The sequence below is a fragment of the Tiliqua scincoides genome, chromosome 11, assembly GCF_035046505.1.
Source record: "Tiliqua scincoides isolate rTilSci1 chromosome 11, rTilSci1.hap2, whole genome shotgun sequence".
NCBI classification, from domain to species: Eukaryota; Metazoa; Chordata; class Lepidosauria; order Squamata; family Scincidae; genus Tiliqua; species Tiliqua scincoides.
Window position 1 is genome coordinate 8305199 of NC_089831.1, and position 15381 is coordinate 8320579.

Below are 15381 nucleotides of genomic sequence, written 5' to 3' on the forward strand. Positions count from 1 at the left end.
GAGCAGTGATAAACGAGGATAAAACCAAATGTTATTCTCTTGGGTCGAGGGGGAAAAACATAGAGGTGAGGGCCATGGGGGCTGTTTTTGAAATGGATGAAAGGAAACAAGAGGTTCAAAAGGTGGAATTTAAAAATTTTAGGTATAATTTTTGGACTGAAACAAAGAAGGTGGAAAGAGAACTGGAAACTATGGGCCTCTAAGGTGGAGGAAAAACTGAAGAGGTGGAAAAAATGGAACTTGAACCTGTAGCAGCAGCAACTGTTACCCTGCACATGCCTGATCTCATCTGATCTCAGAAGCTAAGCAGGGTCAGGCCTGGTTAGTACTTGGATGGGAGACCACCTGGGAATACCGGGTGCTGTAGGCTTATACCATAGTCTTTCGAGACTGAAGGTTGCCAACTAACCAGCAGAGGGTGTGTTACGTCAACGTGTATTGTGTTCCAATGGCGTCCAATTTGGCGGTGATCTATCCCCCGCCGAAACAGGTGGTGGACAAGGTTACCCATCAGGTTTTTGTTTTCTTGTGGGGCACTGCCTTCTTCCCTCTTGCCCGAGCAATGGCACATAAGAAAGTGAAAGGAGGAGGACTAGGGGTTTGGGCCCTGGGACCTTTGTTCTTGGCGACCTTTGTCTCCTATAACTTTGGTAACTGGGCGAAATGGAGGCAGAGGCCGCAAGAAGGGGGAGCCTTTGCATCTGTATGGGCCCAATTCAGAGATACTTGGGAAAAGACGACCTGGGGTCAGAAATGGTGGGCGAAAGAAGAGACGGGATACGTACTCACTCAGGCAATAAAACGATCTTTGCTGGAGTACATGAGGGAGGCGGTGACTCTGATGAAGGAGATGGGGCTCTTGGCCAAGCCGTATAAAACCAGCAGGCTGGAAGGGAAACAACTCAAGTGTTACGTGTATGAAACGACGGTACAGGAGTTTATCATGAGGCCTCACCAAGAGAAACAGCAAAGTAAGATGCACCTTTCTGCGTACCTCTTGCAGGAAAAGGTGGCACACAGTGCCTTTAGCGAGAAGAGAATCCCCTTTAGTTTATGGGAATTAAGGTGGAAGGCTTTCCATCGGGTCCGCAGGGTGGGAGCGGCAAACCCATGGTTGCAAGAAGATCAGAAGTGGTGCAAGAGGCCGAACTGTTCAGGGTCGGGACCCTCTAGATCAGAAGGTGCCCCGCCGCTGATAGAAACGGTAGCCCATTTCGTCCAAGAGTGTATGCCGGCGAAGGAGTTGTGGAGGGGCATAGCGAGGGCTTTAAGTGGCCTGAACTGACCCAACAGGCCTGGGAGACTATCGTCTCTGGGAAGGAGCTGGCGGGAGGTATGAGGGGACCCAAGAGGATAAGTAATGCGGGACAACGGAGGGGAGGAGATGATAGGTGGGAGGTGCCGTGGTCTACGGTAAGATTGATAAATCTGTATGTCTTTTTTGTACTGGGCATCCAAAGGGGCAAAGAAATAAAGGAGAAAAAGTCCGCCAACACTCAGGGATGGGTCCGCTTTGTGGTCTCCAGAGTATACAGCATCGCAGCTTACGAAAGAGTGAGAACCGGTAGAGACAGGTGGAAAAAATGGTGGGAGTGGTTAGATGGGGTGAATCCATCTATAACGTGATGTACCTGGCAGGACAAAGTTCCTAACAACACAGTCCTGGAACAAGCTGGAATCCCTAGCATGTATGCACTGCTGAAACAGAGACGCCTGCGTTGGCTCGGTCATGTCGTGAGAATGGATGATGGCCGGATCCCAAAGGATCTCCTCTATGGAGAACTCGTGCAAGGAAAGTGCCCTACAGGTAGACCACAGCTGCGATACAAGGACATCTGCAAGAGGGATCTGAAGGCCTTAGGGATGGACCTCAACAAGTGGGATACCCTGGTCTGAGCGGCCCGCTTGGAGGCAGGCTGTGCAGCATGGCCTTTCCCAGTTTGAAGAGACACTTGGCCAACAGTCTGAGGCAAAGAGGCAAAGAAGGAAGGCCCTTAGCCAGGGAGACAGACCAGGGACAGACTGCACTTGCTCCCGGTGTGGAAGGGATTGTCACTCCCGGATTGGCCTTTTCAGCCACACTAGACGCTGTGTCAGAACCACCTTTCAGAGCGCGATACCATAGTCTTTCGAGACTGAAGGTTGCCAATACAATACTGTGTTCTAGTTAAAAAGTTGGTGTAATGTGCCTTTAGTTGAAAATGTAAAATGTGATTTCTTTCCTTTGTATTATTTATTGTAGTATGAAACTTTTTAAATAAAAATCTATTCCCCCCCCCCCAAATCTATATTTCCCCTTGCTTCCACCCTCTACTGGCTGAAGGCCAAGGTCCACTTAGACAGGATCTTGCTTCCAACCACAGAGAGGTGGTGCCACAGGTATGGCCTTGCAGGGCATGTGCCTGGGGTCCACTGCCTTGCAAGGATCCACCAGGTACAATCCACACCTGTATTGCTGACACCATGGGTCACAGAAGCTGAGATAGCTAGTACAAAAAAAACAAAAAACAAAAAGGAGGGAGAATCACAGTACAGCTCTATATTTTACTAAGAATCTAGACTGCTGCGACTTGTGTGGCAGCCAATGGGGCTATTCTCAGGACTCCTGAAATAATGCAAGAGAGTAACCCTATTGGCAGAAGGGGGAGGAGGATGTGTCTGTGACGGCCCTTCCTCATTCCCCCCTCCCCATATCAGGCATGCTTGCCCCCTTGCTGCTGAAGGCAAGGGAGGAAAGTGAGCTCAAGGGGGCACATGCCACAGACGGTCTCCTTCCTACTCTTCTGTCCTCCCCTACATGTAGTCTCCTTACAAACAGAGGGAGTAGGGTTTTCAATATGAGCCCAGAATAATGCAATGTTAAGTGCGCATTCTGTTCTGTCTTTCTTTGCTTCTCTCGCTGGAGGTATGCACTGAAAACAACTGTGATCTTGGAACCAGCCCTGCTATTTATAGATAGAATCTGAAACCAAGGTTAAGCTGGATGGCCACTTAAGCACTAGCGCAAAATCCGTCTCGGGGAACGAACATTCCTATCAGATTGGTCCATGCAACAGAGAAAGAACACAAGCTCCTGTAGATTATGTAAGCAGCAGAGTTATGTCACACAGAAAGCAGACAAGATCAAAAGTACACCGAGGCTGCAGCGCCTCTCAAATGATATCATCAGTATCATCTCAGGGTGCCGTTTTATGTGAGATGTGTGAGAAGCCTTCCAAGGTGTGTTGGTCACACACCCTGAAACACCATGGCTCCATTCAGTCCTCGTGCCAACCCACATGCACGCCACAGTTAAGAACTGCCGCCCTGGCAGGAGCTTCCAAAACACAAAACAAGAAAATCAGGGTTTAGAGCTACTTGACTGCTTTTGATTCAGACCTTGGAGAAGAATTTTATCAGGGGGTACAGTGTTTCTTCTGGACCCCTTTTGGGGGCACAAAGTTTCCTTTGGGGCCCTTCACTTCTCCATCGGATCATAATTTCTACAATTACAACGTATTAAACTATGTAGGCTTGCACAAAATGTGAATGCTAGTCTTCACCACAATGTATGCAAATGTTTTCTGAGATCCCAGGAAATTTCTGGCTCCCCTCCTTTGGCTTCCGAGCTCCCTTTTGACCCCTAAGCCCAGCTATGGTGTTCCCCCCTTTCATGGACCCTGATGAGATCAGAAAATGTAAGATCCCAGGAAATTTTCAGGATCCCTCCTTTGGCTCCTGGATCCCTTTTTTGACCTTGAGCTTGGACATAACCTACTCCCTGCGCTGCCCTTTCATGGGCCCTGCTTTTGATCATAATGTGACCGCTGTGTTATCAAGTGCTCTGTCTTCAGCAGCTGCCTCAGTTCTAAGCCTCAGTTCTAATGCCAGTTCAATTACCAGTAGTCCTTGGCTGTCAGAGGTTGCAAGTTGCATGTCTGAATGCTCTCCAGTTGGCAGAGAGGATGATTGTCTTCTTGCACCTAGAAAAATCCCGTACCAAGAAGGATTGAATGAAGAGAATTCCTCTCCTCCCAAGTAGAAACATCTGAACATGTCACCTCCCATCTTTGCCCTGAAGTGATGGAATCCAGGAAAAGCTTTGCCTCCATGTTCTGCTAAGCATATCAGTTACCCCTTTAGATTCAATAATACAAAGTGGAATCCCCATAAGCACACATTAGAACAGTGGTGGGGTTTGGTGGCTTTAGTTAATCCACTCCCTCTCAGCCTCAGTCCTTCCGTCTGTAATATGGGGATAATAAGACTTACCTTACAGGGTTGTTGTAAGGATGACATCAAGATAATACGCATGAAACACTTTATATGCTCAGAAAGTGTTAAGTGTTAAAAGCAACAGGTGGTTTAGTGTGCTGAGATAATCTCTCATAAAGGTGCAATGATAAGGCATTATCAGTGTCTTCCATCTCCTTTTTTCCCCTCTGTGGTATGTGATCCCTTTCCCCATTTTCCTTGTTCATAGTGCTGTGCTATAATTCTACAAAGTGCTTGCTTGATCATTTGCCTGGGCTCAAATGGATACCATAAAATCATCTGTTTCATTGTCTCTCTGCATCCCACTTTCACGTCCCTTTCAGTCTCACAAATGGAAATTAGACTAAAAGTCTAATCCTAACCCACTTTCCAGCATTGGTGCAGCTGTGCCAATGGGGCATGCACTGTGATGGAGAAGCAGTCATAAAGGCCTCCTCAGGGTCAGGGAATGCTTGTTCCCCTCCCTTGGGGCTGCACTGCAGCTGCATCAGTGCTGGGAAGTTGGTTAAGATTGGGCTGTCAATTAGCTTCATATTCCACTGAGGCAATGTGGTCCTCAAACTTTTAGCACCAGGACCCATTATTTAGAATGTGAATCTGACAGGACGCACTGGAAGTGATGTCATGACTGGAAGTGACATCATCAAGCAGGAAACTTTTTAACAACCCCAGGCTGCAATCCTATCCAAACTTACCCAGGAGATAGCCCCATTTACCATCATTGTTAGAAGCATATATTTAGTAACCTGTTAAAAGTACAGATCTGTAACATTTCCCTAAATGCGGTCACATACCATGGGAGCATCAAGTCTAGTATATTAAAAATAAAATATTGAAATGAATGGAACCCACCTGAAATTGGTTCGTGGCCCACCTGGTGGGTCCTGACCCACCATTTGAGAAACACTGCACTAAGGCAACAGGACTCTTGAAGTCAGTATGAACTACTAAGGAGGTATTAATGCATGCTCCCTTGAGGAAAGAACCTGGAGGATCTCATCTGGTTTCTCCCAGAAAGAAACCATGGGGGATTTTAGATGTAATCATTAACATGACAGCTTCCTATTTGGCTAGAATGAACTGGAGGGCAGGAGGGTTGTGTGCCCTCATGCATATGTAAGAAACACAGCACAATTCAGATTATCTTTTTTCCAGGGCCAGCTCTAACCTTAACTTACAATTTCAATGCTTTTTGATGTATGAGTGAATTTGTAGCTGTTCTACATGGATTTTTTTTTAATGCTACAATGTGCTTATGGAAGATATGGAAGCAGGGACTGACAGAGAGTGTTTCCCATCCTACTTGCCCAACCCAAAACAGATACAGGTCATCAGTGGCTGGAGATTCTCCAGTTGCACAGAGAAGGAATCTCCTCTAGATGGAGCACTAGAGAAGCTGCCTCCAAGAGCAACTTCAGACTCATTTCACCTGCATCTGCCTTTCTTCTACTTTCAGACTCTGTTGAGAAGAGGAAGAGATGGAATTCAGAGGCAAAACCCACCTCAAACTGAAGAACAACAAACTGAACCATGCCTTGTAAGTACTCAAAGCTGCTGAGTTTCTGTTTCTCTGGGCTTTGTGATGATGCTCAATAACTATGCAACCAGTACAAGCTGTGCTCTGGAGTATTTTGCTTCTTGTATTTCACCTTTAAGGAACCCATGCATTTCCAGATATTGTACTCTATATGCAATAATTGATTCAAAATTAACTAATTTCCACATTTTTACATCACCTTTCCTCCAAGGAGCTCAGGGTGGTATACACGATCCCTCCTTTGGTCCTCATAACAACCCTTTGAAGTAGGTGGGGCTGAGAGAGCATGAGTGGCCCAAGGTCACCCAGGAAGCTTCATTGCTGAGCCAGGATTTGAACCTGGGTCTTCCTGGTCTATGTCCAACTCCCAAACCACTACACTATCCTGGCTCTCAAAAGATCATGAGATCTTAGCACAATCTCTGTTTCCTCAAAGGTTCACGAGTTCTTAGCATAATCTCTATTTCCCCATCTTCCCCCCCCCCGCACCGCACACACAGACACACGTGCACAAATTATTCAAAGTTCTAAAGTTTTTTTAAAAAGTTTAAAAAGTTAATTTCTAAGTATTAAAAAAAGCACTTAGAATTGAGAAAAGAAAGTTATAAGAAAAATATTAATGCCCATATCAGAACTTTTCTACTTTTCTTTTTCTTCTCCCTTCCCCCCTAGTACTTTAAGGGTTGGCCCAGCCACGAAGCTGGTTGAAAACTTTTTCTAGGTGAGCAGGACCCGCCAAGTGAGAAGAGGTTCCTTGCACCTCATGCCAGCCTCTTCCCTCCCCTGGTTGTAGGCTCCATCCTCTTCTTGCGCACTTGGAGAAAATGATGAGAAGGGCTTCCCTCCTTTGATGTTCAGCTCCTTTGCTGGTGCTTCTGAAGTGGCCAGTGGACAGAATGACTCCCAGCGGGGTTAGCCCAAGCAGGGCAGTATCTGGGTGCTCACACTGGTAGTGAGGTCACTACCACCTGCCATACAGTGAGGAACCACTGCCTGAAAAGCACTGCTCTATGTATCCCTATCTGAGCTCTCTGCCTCCATCTTGAATAACAGAGGTAGTCTTTTTCTAAGGGTTTAGGTGTTAAATATGTTATCATCTAGTTTGGGACTCACTTTTGCTATCAAATAGAATAGAATACCAAATAGAATCAAATAGTTTGGGGCACAGCACAGACCTAGAGGATGTTCAATCCCTTAATTCCATGAGATTTTCCCCAGCCTCAGTCACCCTCCCTCCAAAGAAGATACAATTTGTTGCAGTCTCTTTAAATTGCAATTCAGTACAAACTGTATTGACCTTTTCCTCTGCTGGAAAGTTGGATAGGATTGGGTCTTGAGGGCCCAATCCGATCTAATTTTCCAGTGCTGGTGCTGCTGTGCCAATGGGGTATGCGCTGCTTCTTGTGATGGGAAGGCAGTCACAGAGGCCTCCTCAAGGTATGGGAACATTTGTTCCCTTACCTCAGGACTGCATTGAGGCAACACCGGCACTGGAAAGTTGGATAGGATTGGGTCCTAAGGCTGCAATCCTGTACACTATGTCACTGGGACTAACTTCTGAATAGACATGCATAGGAGCACACTGTGAGAGACTTGCTCCACAAACCTATACGTAGTTACTTAGATTGTCCCATTTTTTCCAGTGGGGCTTACCCTTCAATTCATCCTAGAGTATTAAACCTCACATGCAGGTATCTCAAGAATTTGTTTGGATGGAATTTGGATTAGTCACCTGAGTTACCTTGTCTCTCTTTGAAGCTGGAAAAAAAGCTAACAGCTTAGCTTGTGGTCTTACCTAGTTTGGCAAATCTTATTTTTACTTTTTTTAGTTTTAAAATACTCGGTTTAAATTTCCCAAATTATATGACAAACCCAAAGAAAGAGGCTTAGTATAAGTCAGAGTTTTGAAACCTGAAACTGTAAAAGCCAAACAGCTCTGATGTTGCCTTGTGCATGTTTATCAAACGTCTTTTCGAAGTGAGCTGTTTCAAGATACATGCCTGATCTTGTCTGATCTCAGAAGCCAAGCAGGGTCAGGTCTGGTTAGTACTTGGATGGGAGACCGCCTGGGAATACCAGGTGCTGTAGGCTTGTACCATAGTCTTTTGAGACTGAAGGTTGCCAACCATTGTTTCAAGATGGGGGGTGAGCATGATGAGGATTCACTGCTTTTGTTGCATCTAGTTTAGTGCACTCTTCCACTGCTGCTGGCTCAATCATAAATTGCATCAGAAGACAGAAACATTTGGATGCACCATCCAGAGAAAGTGGAAACAATACTACAAGCACACCCTTATTCAGGTGGTTACAGTGCTGATCACCTTGTATTTTCCTCTGCCACTCTCTGGCAATGAAAATCTGCAGAAAGAACAGGCTACTTGCTTTGGGTTGGGGGCCAAATATGCCCTGCTGTGCTATGCTTCAGCACCACTGCCCAGACTGCCCTCCTTTGCAAGTTCATTCCCAGCATTATCTGTATAAAACATTCCTCTCCCTGTTTGATGACTTGAACTTTACTCTAGGGCTATGTAAGGAGCTTGATGGGGGTGCGTTTATGAACAACTCAGGAGGAGAAATGTGGGTGGGGTAGAGATCAGAGTACAGGTGCCAGCCAAGATGCAAAGGTGAAAGGAGACAGAATATCCCTGCTCTAACAAGGAGCACTGTTCCTATTCCAACCAAGACGGTTTCTTGCCTTTTTGATTGAGTCTGAACTTTACCCCAAGGGGATGGTTCTTAATCTCCACTTTCACCAAGCTGACTCAGAGTTGCTGGTTGCATCCTGACAAGCTCCTGGCAGCTTGCATCAGCCTTCCAAGGGTCTGCCAAACTAAACTGGGGCTTTTGAAGGTCCCACACAAGTCCCCCCACACTGCAGGAGTCAGAGGCAAGGGGGAGAGGTTGGAAGAACTTCAAGGTGTTTACTGGTAATCATTCAAAGTCATGTATAAGGGCTTTTGGAAAATAGATTGTAGCAGAGGCAGGGTCCCTTGACTGTAGCAAGGCTTGGTCTTGACACCTTCTGAGACAATTGGAGCTGGAGGCTTAAGAGAGGAGCAAGGGATGGGAGTATCTGGGATAATGCAGAATGTTGTGCTAAAGTTCAGAAAAAGCTGCAGAAGGTTCTGGTTAAGGCTACACATCAGAGCAACTTAAAGAATACACAGGTTGCTGGTAGTAGCATAAAGGATTTTGGGTAATGAAGAATGTGAGCCAATGAGAGATTTCCTCAAAGGGCTTGTAGCAGCTTCAAAGATGTGATGTTAGAGGGAATAGTTAAATGCCCCCCCAGCTAGTATTTTAATTAAGGGGAAAAGTCACAGAAACCCAAATGAAGCATTAAACATCTCGGTTTGACCCTAAGGCAGGTCATATGGGATTTGAGGAAACACATGGATGAGGCAGAAGGATTTAGCAGGATACTTGCTGAACTGTTGGTCCCGGAGGATGCAGGATCTAGTGAATTTAAGGCAGAGTAAGAGTTGGGAATCTAGGGAAGGTGTGCAAAGCCAGGCAGTGTAGGTGCTAGACAATTGTGCATCTATGCAGAGGAATCCAAAAGCATTTCTTGGTTCCTTGGGCAAAAAGAAGCTTTGGGAAAAGGGTTCCTCTCTCAGATTGCCTGAAAGACTTCCTTGCTCCAGGGACCCCTTCACCACACCTTCTCAGTTTGAACCAGAGTTGCTCGAAGAACAACTCAGACCCTGCTGTTGAGCTTGGCGTTATCTGCCTGGAGCAAGGGCGATTATGAAGCCGGGCAGATGGGAGTCTTTTGGGATAAGTTCAAGAGGCTTATATCAGGCAGACATGGGAACAGGGAACAAACTGCATTTTAATTACAGCTGTGATAAAACAGAAGGCTGGGGGGGGGTGCAGAAAATCAGCAGCTGCTTTTGGTAATATCCAGTATTTTCTTTTTAGTGCTGCAGAAGCACCATTGGGTGTTGTGTGTCTTCACTTTCAACTGAGCCACTCACTAGTACTCAGAGCTCCAGGGAAACTGCAGAATGGGTTCCTGGGTGACTCAGACTGGTGCACATCACTGGGTCTTTCCGTTCCTGTGACTTTGCCAGAAGAGAGGTAGCCCTTCAGGTATCGAGGCTCCTGGATCTCTAACAGATGTGCGGTGGAGGGGATTTGGGCAGGGGCAGCATTGTAAACTCATGCTGCAGCCACGTGACAAGCTCTGCCTAGTCCTCTGCTATGCCCATAAAGATATAGCAGATATAAAGCATCTGTCAAGATACAGTTGTAAAGATACAACATCTTGTTAGAGATGCAGCAGCCTCAGTGCTCAAAGGGTGGCTATTTCCAGGACAAAGGAAGAGGGGCAAGGCTCCTTGCCCACCACCACATTCATGCCTGCAATTTACATTCAGGGTCAAAGAATGACTATGTGAAAAGAGAAAACTGGCTGGAAGGCATGTCCTCTTACCTCGAAACAGGACCACCAGCTCCTTATCTAGCAGGGTTCCGGTGTCTTTAAGAGCTGCAAGCAGAAGATTAGACGTCTCTCAGCACGAGGCATAAGGAAAAACATTACCTGCCACGTCTTCCCTTTTGTACAGCTCTTAAAAAGCACAGGATCCCAGCCAGAAAGAAAGTTGGCAAACATCCCAGTAAGCCTGTACCTCATTCTCACAGTGACTCTGGCAGAGGGAACATTCTGTACGTGGTCAGGAGTTCTCTGTTCTCTCCCATGTTCCACAAAGGAGCTACAGCATTTAAACCAGGGTCTAAATCTGCCTCAGTTCACAGAGAAATTTACACTCTGTAGCACTCTCTGTGCTACACAGACAAGTTGCTGTAAGAGGCGCCAAGGAACTCTGCAAATTGTGCTTCTGTGAGGGAGAGAGGCGAGAGGCCTCCTTTAACAGAAATTATCAACCCATTTACCAAGCTACAAATTTCCAGGATCTTTTGGACAAAGCCAGGACAACTAACTTTTGTAGCATGGTGTAGAAAAGGCATGAGATTTGAATAGTTTGGTATCACGTAGAAATATTGTTTTACCTATTTGTAGTTACCTAATCCAGAAATGAGAAGCATTTTTGCTGCTCTGTGGCAGGTGCCAATTTAAAATTAACCAAATATACCCCATAATAGTCCCAAAGACTCCTCCTAGGCACACCCCAGCTAGAGCGTGGAGGGGGGGCACACCTGTTTTTACAAGCCCAGCTATTGCAAATCCAAATCCTGGCCCCACTGCAGCTTGTAGTCCCAGCCACATGGTTCTAATTATGTGACAACTCTAAAGCTGCTTTATGAACTAACCGGAACCACATTCAAACATGTGCTGTACTTACAGCACTTCTTGAAAGTCCCTTTGTCATGCCCACTCTCTTGTACTTGCTGTGTGTGACTATGAAAACATTTTCTCTCAGCACAATTTCTAACTCCTTCCTCTGCTTACATAACACAGAAGGAACACACACACTTCCCAACTTATAAACATTTTTACTCAGAAAAAAAGTCCACAGAGCTTGGACATCAGGACTTTCTTCCTAATCAGCACACAGTACATACTTAGAATATACATCTTTACAACTCAATCCTATGCAAAATGTGCAATGGGATTTACTCATATTAGCAGCCTTAAAGTTTCACCAGTCACCCCCACACACTCCATTGACTTTGGTGATCCAAAGGAGGGGACTCCGGTCATGCATTGCCCATAGCACCCTACTTCCCAAATTCCTGGAGATGGGTGCTCTCCCCCCCCCCCCCGAACATGATGAAATGTTGCAAATTCCCAAAGGCCCTGTTATAATCTCCAGGATTGCTTTTCATGGTTACTTGATTATTAGTGCTGATTCTTGTAGACCCCAGGCCAGTCCAGAGGGTTGGCAGAGATACAGGGAGGAATTACAAAGAGCCACTGAGAAGTGGGTAGAAGATCTGGTGCGGCAGGCAGGCCTGAAGTTTTCCAGCCCGGCTTGAGTGTCATCTGCTAACTCATCGCTGCATGCACCTCTCTACCTCTCCAGCAATATCACTTGATATTTTTAACAGATCTGTCTCCATGGCAACGTACACAAGGACCTCATAATGTTTTGTAAGGTTGCTTCGCACTTTATAATTTTAATGGGTACATGTTTGCAGACCCGTGTTGTGTAAGCTGCTGCAACCTTCCTGCAGTGTGCAAAGGACTGAAAATAGAGCCGTGTGCATGCGCTTTGAATGTCGGGGCTTTCACAGGGGCACAAGATGGGTCTCTGATGTGTAGCCATTTACAGTGTAATGTGTGGAGCAGCCCCAAGTATCCTTCTACTAGGAGTATTTGTGGTAGAGTTCTGCCCAGAATTTGGCTGTGACTGCAAAATGGGAGACCTGTGGTCAGTGAAAGGTTCGGAGGCTACTTATGGTTAGAAGAATGAGACAGAGCAAAACTAGGACCCTGAGGGATCTTCCAGCTTTAGAGGTTCAGAGAGAATCTGCAGAGCTGAGATATCCACAGCAGCTTGAGAACTGTTTTTTCCTCTGTTTCCCCCCCGTATCCAGTTCTTCCTCTAACTCACCTTCTTACCTTTCTCCAGTTATATTGCCTCCCTGTGATTCTTCCTCTGGGCTAAACATCAGCCTGGCCTGTGCCAAAGAATGGTGCTGCAATATTATTCTGCAGCCAGAATGATGTAATTTCACCCAAATTACATAATTCCTTTTAGTGTGTTGCATTTAAAGCCCCCATCCTTGTCCTTTCTTGGCTTCAGATAACACCTGACTGCAGGGAAAGAGGGTGTCCAGGGATTGTATCTTTGCATGGCCAGTGCACCATTTGTTATGCATCTTGTGTGCAAGAGGAAGGATTCCAAACAGGGAACTCATGTTTTGCTGCTGTTGGGAAGGAGTCATAGCTCCATGGCAGAGTGTATGCTTTGCCGAAAGTCCCAGATTCAACCCCTGGCAGCACCTTTAGACAGGATTAGGAAAGGCTCTATCTGAAACCCTGAAACATCACCACCAGTCACTGTAACTAGAATTGACCTAGAAGAACCAACGCTCTGACTTAGAATATTACAACTTAATATATTTTCAACATGATAGCCAACAGTGCAAACAGAAACTGCAGTTTGTATTTCCTGTACAACTAAAGATCTGTTCTCCGATGAAGAGGCCAGGACTGTGTGTGTGATCACACCCTTCCATCATAACATGTGTCTAATGTTTATAAAGGGCCAACACACTAAAATTGAGTGTTGGGAGGGTTAGAACAGACAAAAGAAAATATTTCTTCTCCCAGCGTGTGATTAGTCTGTGGAACTCCTTGCCATAAGATGTGGTGACAGCATCTAGGTGCTTTGAAAAGGGAATAGGACAGATTTCTGGAGGAAAAGTCCATCACAGGTTACAAGCTGTGATGGGTATGTGCAACCTCCTGATCTTAGAAGTAGGTTACTTCAGAATACCAGCTGCAAGGGTGTAGCACCAGGATGCAAGTCTCTTGTTGTCTTTTGTGCTCCCTGGTAGGAAGCTGGACTAGATAGGCATTTAGTCTGATCCAGTGGGGCTCTTCTTATGTTCTTGGGCCATCTTTATGAAGCATATGGGGGGAGCATCCACCTCTACCTACTCACTTCTCTTCCCTGCTCCTCCTCCCATTTCCTGGGTTGGAAAGGGAAGAAGAGGATGGAGAAGAAAGGAAGTGTGGAAGAGACTGGTAAGCTCTCCTCTGCACTTCCTCTTCCATACTGTCCCCCCTTTCCTTTCCCGGTCCAGGGAGTAGGAGAAGCAGTGGCTGGCATATCACCAGGTACCAGAGAAAGCATTTGGCATGCCGCCTCAGGCACCAGGAGCTCTTGGGCTGGCTCAGGGGCTTGTTATTTGTGTGGAACTACACTGTTGAAAAAGCATGGAACAGCTAGACCAGAAACATACTCCATTTTCTCTTTCTGGTCGCTTCAATCACCGAAGCCAAACTTTTTTGACTGGCGACTCCCCTGACCTACTGGGCTGCTGGCTGTGACTCCCTGTTAGGGCTACAATCCTATGCATTGTACAAGGTGGTGGCTTTTTGCAAGGATTCCACAGCTCCCCTGGCTGGTTTCCGTGGCTCCCTGGGGAGCCACAGCTCACAGTTTGGGAACCACTGTCCAAAGACTTTCGACCCTCCAACTTCTTCGCTGTACTCTGCAGCACCTCCTACTGGTCAAAGACAACATTGGCGTAGGCAAATGTGCACCAGTTCAGTTGTTTTCTAGATTGAGCATGGAGCTGGAAGCATTTTGACCTAACCCACAATTGTGCTTTTGTTTTGCAAAAGGCAGGAGGTCATTCAGGACTGACTGAATGGTAAAAGACTGACAGTAAAAGCTGCCAGGAACTTTTTATGCCACAATTAAGCACCTGCTACGACAGAGCAAATAAACCAAATCATGCGGCTGGCAAGCAAGCTTTATGCATTCCTTCCCCCATGACCTGCTGGAAGAAGGAAGCTGAACACTGCATCTCAGCTGCCTTCAGATTTCATTCCAGCCCAATGCGGGGAAATAAAGAGCTCTGTGCGTGAAGCTGGTGGCTTCTCCAAGGGCCCTGTGAGCTCACCGGGAGCTGCCTTTAAAATCAAAACACCAACAGGAGTTCCCAGTCCAGTATACCAAGGTTTCTTCTGCTATGGAGAGAGAGATCCCCGTCTTACAAGTTAGGTGAGAAATGGAGAAGGGAAGCTGGTGCAGAAGGGTGCCTGAGAATGCAGCCAGTGGGGGGGGGGGCTGGGAGATGGAGGCCTCAGGAAGCTTAGAGGTGCTTGTGTGACTGGACTGTAAAGCTGCAGAGTGAGGTAGATGCTGACATGCGGCTGCTGACTGACGCTGCATCCACGCCAGCCCTTAGATCAATTCTGAGGGGTCGTGGCCAGGCTGATCCAAACAGGAAGAGAACAGGAACAAGTTAATTTTGGTTATGCATGGTGGGGAGGGGGGAACACAGGGGAGAGAGAAGGAAATAAGCCTCGAGTGAGGACAATGAGATATCACATGATTGAGATATGCTGGGTCGCAGCAGCTGGTCTTGGCTGCAAGCAAGAGCCTGGCTGCTTGATCTGCCTCTCATTGGTCAGTCCGCAGGGATAACTTGAGGTTGGAGTCTCTGTCCTCGAGCCGCAGGAGGTGGGGGTGGAGATGGCAGCAAAGAGTGGAGGGGTGAAGTGCGATTTTAGCACAGCAGAGTCGGCTGTGCAGGGTTGGGGGAGCTTCTGCAGAACCCACCTAGCAGGCAAGGCTGTGAACGTGGGGCAGGTGCATTATGTGGCAGGAGCGGCAGAGTAAATTTGTCCAGTTGTTGATACAGGAGTAGTTTTTCATCCACACACGTTTGCGGGTCTCTAGACTGCTGTGCACTAGCTGGTCATTCAAAAGCAAGCCCCATGCACTAAGTTTGCAAAGAGCCATACGTATTGCTCTTTGTTCTGGGGGTTGGCACTGACCCTTAGGGGTGGCTTTGTATGCAGCAGGTACCACGTTCACTCTCTGGCAGAACTGCCAGGTAGGGCAGAGAAAATGTGTTGTCTGAAACCCTGGAGAACTGCTGCCAGTCAGTGTTCACAGGACCAAGCTGCACGGGCCAGTGGCTTGACTCAGCATATCACAGCTAGA

The 15381-nt window shown here is 46.7% G+C and overlaps 1 pseudogene; it reads left to right on the forward strand.

The window, feature by feature from the left end:
- Nucleotides 1–250: 250 nt before the first annotated feature.
- LOC136662642 (5S ribosomal RNA) lies at nucleotides 251–370 on the forward strand (annotated as a pseudogene).
- Nucleotides 371–15381: the final 15011 nt, after the last annotated feature.